Source organism: Nicotiana attenuata, unplaced genomic scaffold (genome assembly GCF_001879085.1).
Source record: "Nicotiana attenuata strain UT unplaced genomic scaffold, NIATTr2, whole genome shotgun sequence".
NCBI classification, from domain to species: Eukaryota; Viridiplantae; Streptophyta; class Magnoliopsida; order Solanales; family Solanaceae; genus Nicotiana; species Nicotiana attenuata.
In genome coordinates this window covers 531,511-538,733 of record NW_017670464.1, presented here as the reverse complement: position 1 = coordinate 538,733, position 7,223 = coordinate 531,511, and the positions used below count along the sequence as shown (strand labels likewise).

General features: G+C 31.5%; 1 long non-coding RNA gene across 1 annotated transcript; it reads right to left on the bottom strand.

The window, feature by feature from the left end:
- Nucleotides 1-4,752: 4,752 nt before the first annotated feature.
- On the bottom strand, nucleotides 4,753-7,223 carry LOC109239825. The gene is made up of 4 exons (XR_002069969.1): nucleotides 7,182-7,223; nucleotides 6,740-7,100; nucleotides 5,099-5,148; nucleotides 4,753-5,010 (listed from the first exon to the last, which is right to left on the bottom strand). It is a non-coding gene; the product is annotated as an uncharacterized LOC109239825 (long non-coding RNA).

Here is a 7,223-nt window from a genome sequence, read left to right as displayed (position 1 = left end):
AGTATGAAAACCATTTTTGTACGGAAAGTAAATGCTATAAATTTTAATTTTGAACTCATTTGTGAACACGCAAAATAAACTAATCCTATATTTTATCACTCGTAATTCTAACATTTCCTAAGAAGAACTTGTACGATCAACATATTAGCAATATTGAGGTATGGTCGTCGAGATGACAAAATATTTAAAAAGCTTAACTATACAGTTTATGTACTAAGAATGGTTTAAAAAATGAGTTAGTCAAGATTCTTTTAGTTTGTGGTCAAATAATAAAGAAAAAGGACCAGCATATAGCTTTTGGTTCCTTCATATCTAATATTCATAATTTGGAAACTGAAGCTGGAAATATTTGGAAGTTTCCCAAATTTTTTTCCACTAAATTTCATGCACATTTGTTGGCAAGCAGTCTCCTTTTTAAAAAAATTTCAGATAGTGAAAGACAAAGGCAGAAAGGCAAAAGTTGGAAAGGCATTCAACAATGCATGCTAGAGAAAATTTTGGTCAACGAAATGAATAGAGAGAGAAGTGGAGAAGGGAGTGAGAGAAAATTGGGTTTTCTTTGCCTTCATGACTAATTATGTATATGAAAGAAGTTGGTCTGAATACGGCTTATGCTAGGATAAGTTAGGGTGGGATTAATTATGTTGGTATTAGTTATCTTGATGTTATTTTTTATTTATTGTTTAGTATGTTGTATTAAAAATGACAATTGTATAATTTTTAAGAAGTATGTATAAGTTATCCCGGCACTAATTACCCCATCTTCTACAAGGTATAAGTTATCCCGGTACTAATTTTAATCTCGGGATAACTTCTACCAGATTTGCTAACCAAACAAAGTATTAAGATGGTATTAAATTTTTATACCAATACTATACCTTCTTATACCTCATACCAAACGACCCCTGACAGTATAATTTACACTATCAGTGCAGTTTAATTTGTATCATAAAAAATTAGTTGCAGTATTTCTCATGTACCAAATTATATTCACTTATTATGAACGAATATATAAATACTACTCTTTTAATTGATCTGATAATATGACATGCTTTTTAACTATCAATAGAATTAAACTCGTATATGGGTATTCAGTAGAACTAAACTCGTAAATGGGTATTCATTATCTAAAACTTAACGTACAACATTAATTAGTTTATTTTGTACTAACACATAAGTTATAAAATTGCTTTTATCGAGATTCATACCCTTAACTATGCATTGATCTTAATGGAAAAATACATTTTTCTTTCTTTGACAAAGGTGACCAACTTTATCAATGAATTAGTAAATTTATTCGTGTTTCGCGCGGTTTATAATGCATAGTAAATTTTTAGAAAGATTAGTAGAGAGTATAATGAATTTATGTACTACAGTATATCTCTTTTTATGAAAAAGAGAACACTTAGGAGTATAAATAACATACTTTTGAATTAATTCATAATTTTGGTTTAGTTAGAATATATACTTCAATATAAATTATAATATATCATATGTTACGACGGAAGCTTATTTAAGCTTTGTTTAATTAAGGAAGATTAAATAAAATAATATTAAAACCAAAAATTAAAATTAATATTACATAACTCTCATCTTAAAACTTATACGAAAAGAATCTTAAATTATAATTAGTTATATACAGAGAAGATGAAAGTTTATTTAATTGAAACTTTGAGAAGATTTTTTTCCAGAAACTTGAGAAGATGAAATACAAACTTTTCAATTATTGATAAGACATCGTTAGGAAGACCACCTCTTGCCCTTTGCAACACAAAAATTTAGAACTTGCACGCTGAAATCTTTTTCTTTGAGGGTACATGTAAAATGCTAAAATAAGCAACAACAAAAGATAGATTACATATTTGTAAATAATTTTAAAACTTACAATGTGGCATAGACTTAAATGTTCTACTTTTTAAATCATCTCAAAACCTTCTTTCTGCAAAAATAAAAAATTACCTTACATTTTAAACCTTTCCCTTTGTATAAATTCTATATCGATTATATAGATACACAACTATTATTGTTACACAATTATCGTTTTTATTGAGTTCATCATGTTACACCTTTGTAACTCCGACATATCAATATATATTTTTTCTTGCCAAATGCATATTTTTAATGATTGATATTTACTTACATCTTGATGCATAACTTTTCTGTTAGTTCCTTACCATGTTATTATTTATTTTTAATTGCTTTCTATGCATTAATTCTAACTCTTTATCTTGTTGATATTATCTTTTTTTTTCTTTTAAGTTTTCAAAATTTTATTTTTGTCATGATCATCTCAGTCACCAATAAAAAATAAGTGGTTACATATATAGTAGCTGTTATTTTGTTTATTTTTCGATGCCATTCGATGACTTTTGACACGCAATTAAAAAGCATAGGAAGATAGAAGGAAAATGAAATATATAAATAATATTAAACAAAAAATAATAATTAAACTATCGTGTTTCTATCCATTATACATTAACCAAAATAAATGAAAGATTTTTTCCCATATATTCAAAATATACTATACATTCTTCTCCAATAGAGACGAATCACATATATAGATAGAGATGTTGAAAAATAGGTGCACCAGTATCTCATTCAAGTGCCAACGATGTATTTAGTTGCTTCATGGGCTAAGGACATGTAGGCTTTGTTTCTTCTGTTAGTGATACGACCATGAACACTGTGGTAGACCATGCATGCCTTCCATGGGCGTCCCAAGTAACTTGCAATCTTGAAAAAATTTTGGTGTGGATTTTTCAATTGGTATGAACTGAGCATTCTCTATGTTATCAGTGCTATATATAGTGTTAAGAGAGATTTTGTCTTAGGAAGAAAATGACTATTTGTTTTCCTCAATTACTGCTACTATAATTATATTCATTGCCTCCACCGTTACATTACAGCACCATACTTTTGGATTAGGGAATTTCCTCCTTTCCTGCAACTATTTATTACCCTCAAAAGTCACACCTCTTCAATGCCTCCATTACTTACAGCACCGTTACTTACATACAACAATAAATAAGTGAGTAATTATACGGGAGGACAGAAGAAGCAAACTATTAAAAAATCCAAACAAATGATAAAGAATGAAGGAGAAATTGCAAAAAAAAGGAGAAAATAGATAAATACAAATGCTAGTCATAGCAAGGTGCCACATCAACTTTTCTATTCCCAACTTTATATTTATATATAGATCTTACTCATAAAAAAACAGAAGAGACCTCCACCCAACTTTGTTAGAAAAAGTTGCAAATAAGTTAACGCATAAAATGTAGGTCTAAACAATATATTTTCCTTGCTTAATTACCTAATTAATTATATAATCAAAACTTTGGTGGAAGCTGCTCTTGTTGTTTAGGAAAAGTTAAACAGGGATTTAGGACTTGAAAGAAAAAGATTGGTGGAGGGGTCCGCAGTAGTGGTGGGGATTTAATGATATTATTTTTATCCTTTTAAGTATATGGTATTTTGTTAAAAATTGGTTAATTCAAAATTCGATTATATGCGGTGTAGTGCCACTTAGGCGGAAAAAAAATAATTTTTACCATAAATTTCTTCATTCTCAAGACTCAATCGTAATTTTTGATTAAAGATGAAGAAATCCTAACCATTTCATAACATCCTATGATGATATGGTCATAGTAGTTATTTTAGCTAATTAGATTATGGTATTTCCTTTTCTTTCGAGATTTCAAAATTTTGAAAGTTTATGTCTTGTAAGGAAAGTAGACTAACGGTACAGTTATATACATGGTAATAAATAAACCAGCCCAACCTTGACCTAAATATATATATTCTCATTTCCTACTCCTTTCCTAGTATCTAAGTATTTCCTCTCCCCATTCCCTCTCCCTAGCTATAATTCTCCAAAGAGTAACGAGGAGAAAAGAAGACATCTTGGTTTTTCTTTGGTCATCAGAAGAAGAAGAAATCTTGGTTATTTAGCCAGAACTGTAGAAAAAGTATTGATGAAGGATAGCTAGAATACTGTGACAAAGATATGGCGGACGAATGAATGAAGAAGTGCAAAACTTGGATGTGCCTGGCTCCCTGTATGCCACACACTTTCACCAATCCGCGAGTTCTTTGATTGGCCGATCAGTGAGTGGCGTGCGAGGAGCCAAGTATACCACATTATATTCTTATCTTCATCCTTCTCCCTTATACCTCCTCCGGTAAAAACTTATCCACATCAAATGTAAACATCTGGGGTGGATGTTTTTACCCTCTTCTCCCTGTCTTTAATCTTTCCTTTTCTTTGATTTTCACTACAAGAAAAACGGCCTTTAGAGAAGGGAAATCTGGTCCCTAAAAGGCCAAATCTGGTCCCCAAAGGAGAAATTACGACGGGATAAAGCTAGTCGCAACCCGTCGTAATAGCCTCCGCCGCTAAAAGTCAATAGCGACGGGTCAAAAAAACTGGTCGTTAAAAGCATTTAGGGACGGGCAATAATTCTGGTCGTAAAATAGTTTTAGAGACTATATACCTCGTCCCTAATATATGATGAAAAATTCATATATTCCTGTCTTTAACTGGTCCTAAATTATCTTTTAAAGATGGGCAGAAAATTTGGTCGTGAAATACTTTTAAACCACATATCTCGACCCTAATAGATGTTGAAAAATATATATATTCCAATCGTTAAACCATTTTAGCGACCAACCTTTAATTGGTCCTAGATTATATTGTGATTTAGCAATCGTATTCCTGGTCTCTTATTAAGAGTGAGTAATCCCAAAGCTCAATGCCACAAAGAGTTATTTTTATCAATAAATATCAAATTGTTATTGAAAAATCTAGATATAAAAAGATAATATATCAAGTTCACATCCCATGATGATGTTAATTTCTATATTTGCTCAACACCTGAACAAAAAAAGCTTAGCTAACATCCTGAGCTACATTAGGATATCAAGTTTTGAATAACAGCCCTAACAAAATAATAAATGAGCTTGTGCATCTTCTAAACTTGCATCTTGACTTGTAGCTTCAATCTTTAAAACCTGTAAGTACAAAAATTTAAAAAGATGATAAATAACTATTGGTAAAATAACATATGTAAATTTAAACTAGCAATAGTTAACTGCTTACCCCAAAAGCAGTCTAAATTCACCAGGTGTTATAGAGCAACATCAACAAGGCTATAGGAATATAAGAAAATTAATTAGAAAAGCTTTGGGATTGGTAAATCAAACTTTGGTTCGATAAATTCCGGTACAACAATTCGAGATTTACCATTTAAGAGAACAAATATTATGAACAGACAACAACATCACGAACTTGGTATCTTTAATCATAAGAGAACCATATCATCTACTTCTAGTGAGCACGGTCATTACCACTTACGTATGGAACAAACATGACATACAACAAATAAACAGGACATTCAAAATCATGTTCTACCAATATAATTCAAAATAAGATGAGGCAAGTTTCTCGTAGAATTCAGATTAAGCTCTTTAACTTGGAATTCTCACATGTTTTGAATACTACCACTTCCTGACTCGTTCAAGTCAAATAAACCGCAGAAAGAAACAAGTGACAAATTTTGATATTGAGGAGAAATCACTTGTAAGGTATTAAACAACTGCTTTACCTGACAGGAAACAAGTGCGTGGACAGCACTGTTTGCCGTCTCTGTATATATGATCATGTCAGGCCCTTGAGGTACTGGTCAGTTTGTTAAACGTTCAATGTAAGATGGTCCAGAATCAACCTATAATTCTTCTTTTAAATGACCTTTGATCTGCCTGGATTTTGAGTCAATAACTTACTCTTTTCAAGGGCCTATTTCTTATTGGCACATTAATGTTTCTAGTAATGACTTCACAAAAAAATTACAGATAGAAATACTAGATATCTCTTAACAAGAACACAGGTGGACTAAACATTTTGCAAGTTCTGTTCCCATGAAAAGAGATGAGTAGTAAAGTCCACGATGTCAGTTTTATCAAAATTCAATATCTTTAATCCGTCTCACAAAACGTTCACTGTAGCAGACCAGCTTGCTAATTGCAGTTAAGTTTCACGAAAAAAAAAATCATTCTTCACTCATGTCTTTTATGTCAAAAATTCCTTCAGTTGAATTGTCGAGTAGGTGTATATATTTGGTAAACTGATTATCTAAGCATGTATCACCGATGTTAGTGCAACAACTAATTGATGTAATTGTGTCTAAGAGGAGAAGCAAACAGTATGCACAGAGTTTTGCTAAGTTAGTTGTTCAAAATATGGAAGGGGTCTATAACTTTTTTTAAATGAAAAAGGTAAGATAAGCCTAAGGGGCCAATAACTTTCACCATATTACCAAAGTTATTTACAACATTTCTACTACACCACAAAAAATGATCCGCGAGCATCTAAGTACTACAGAAGATAGATGAGGCTTATCAAAATATTTATGGTTCCTTTCCATCCAAATTGTCTAAATTTACAGCAAGGGATAACTCTCCATATATTGCTTTTGGCTATTGTTTATCCTTTGTCTCTAGCAATGGTTTACTACAGCTTATAAGCTTATAGATTGTCAAATTACTTACTGCACCATTGTACATTCAATCCATATCTAGCTTCAATCACTATTCTGTAGGCTATTTCTTCTTGCCCTTCTCAGGTACTAATGATGAATTGCAAAAGTTTTTTAAAAAGTAAACTGCTAGAATGTGTAATATATAAATTGACTATACGAATATCAACTATATAAATTAAAAAGTTGGGTATATTGTTACTAACTTGGTCAGCAGACAAAACAGTGTTCATTCAGTTGAAACGGGCGATGTCGTAAGCGGGACATGTGATTGTTGAGCAGCGAAGAACTCTTTCATTTTCTTCATTTCTTTCATGTCATCTTCTAAGGTAGACAAGCGCTCCTGCAAGGATTTGTTTTCCTCATTCAAAGATTTGTTTTCTTCTCGAGTTGAACGTAGCGCGGACAGTAATTCAGCATTTGAAGAAGTTCCACTTTTCAAGTCTTTCGCCTTTACTCCACCCCCAAAGCCAAATACATGGCTACGAGTTTGAGGTCCACAATATTTTTCTATAATCTTTATGCTAGGTAGAGATGGATCTGATTGAATTATTCTTTGATTTGAGCCTACAAAATATATAAAGATACATTTAAATCAGAATCCATAATACTTTCAAGTAATTTACAAATTCAATTTACCAAACATACATGTTTTTCAATTGCTTCAGGTTCAACAAGCTTGTTATCTTT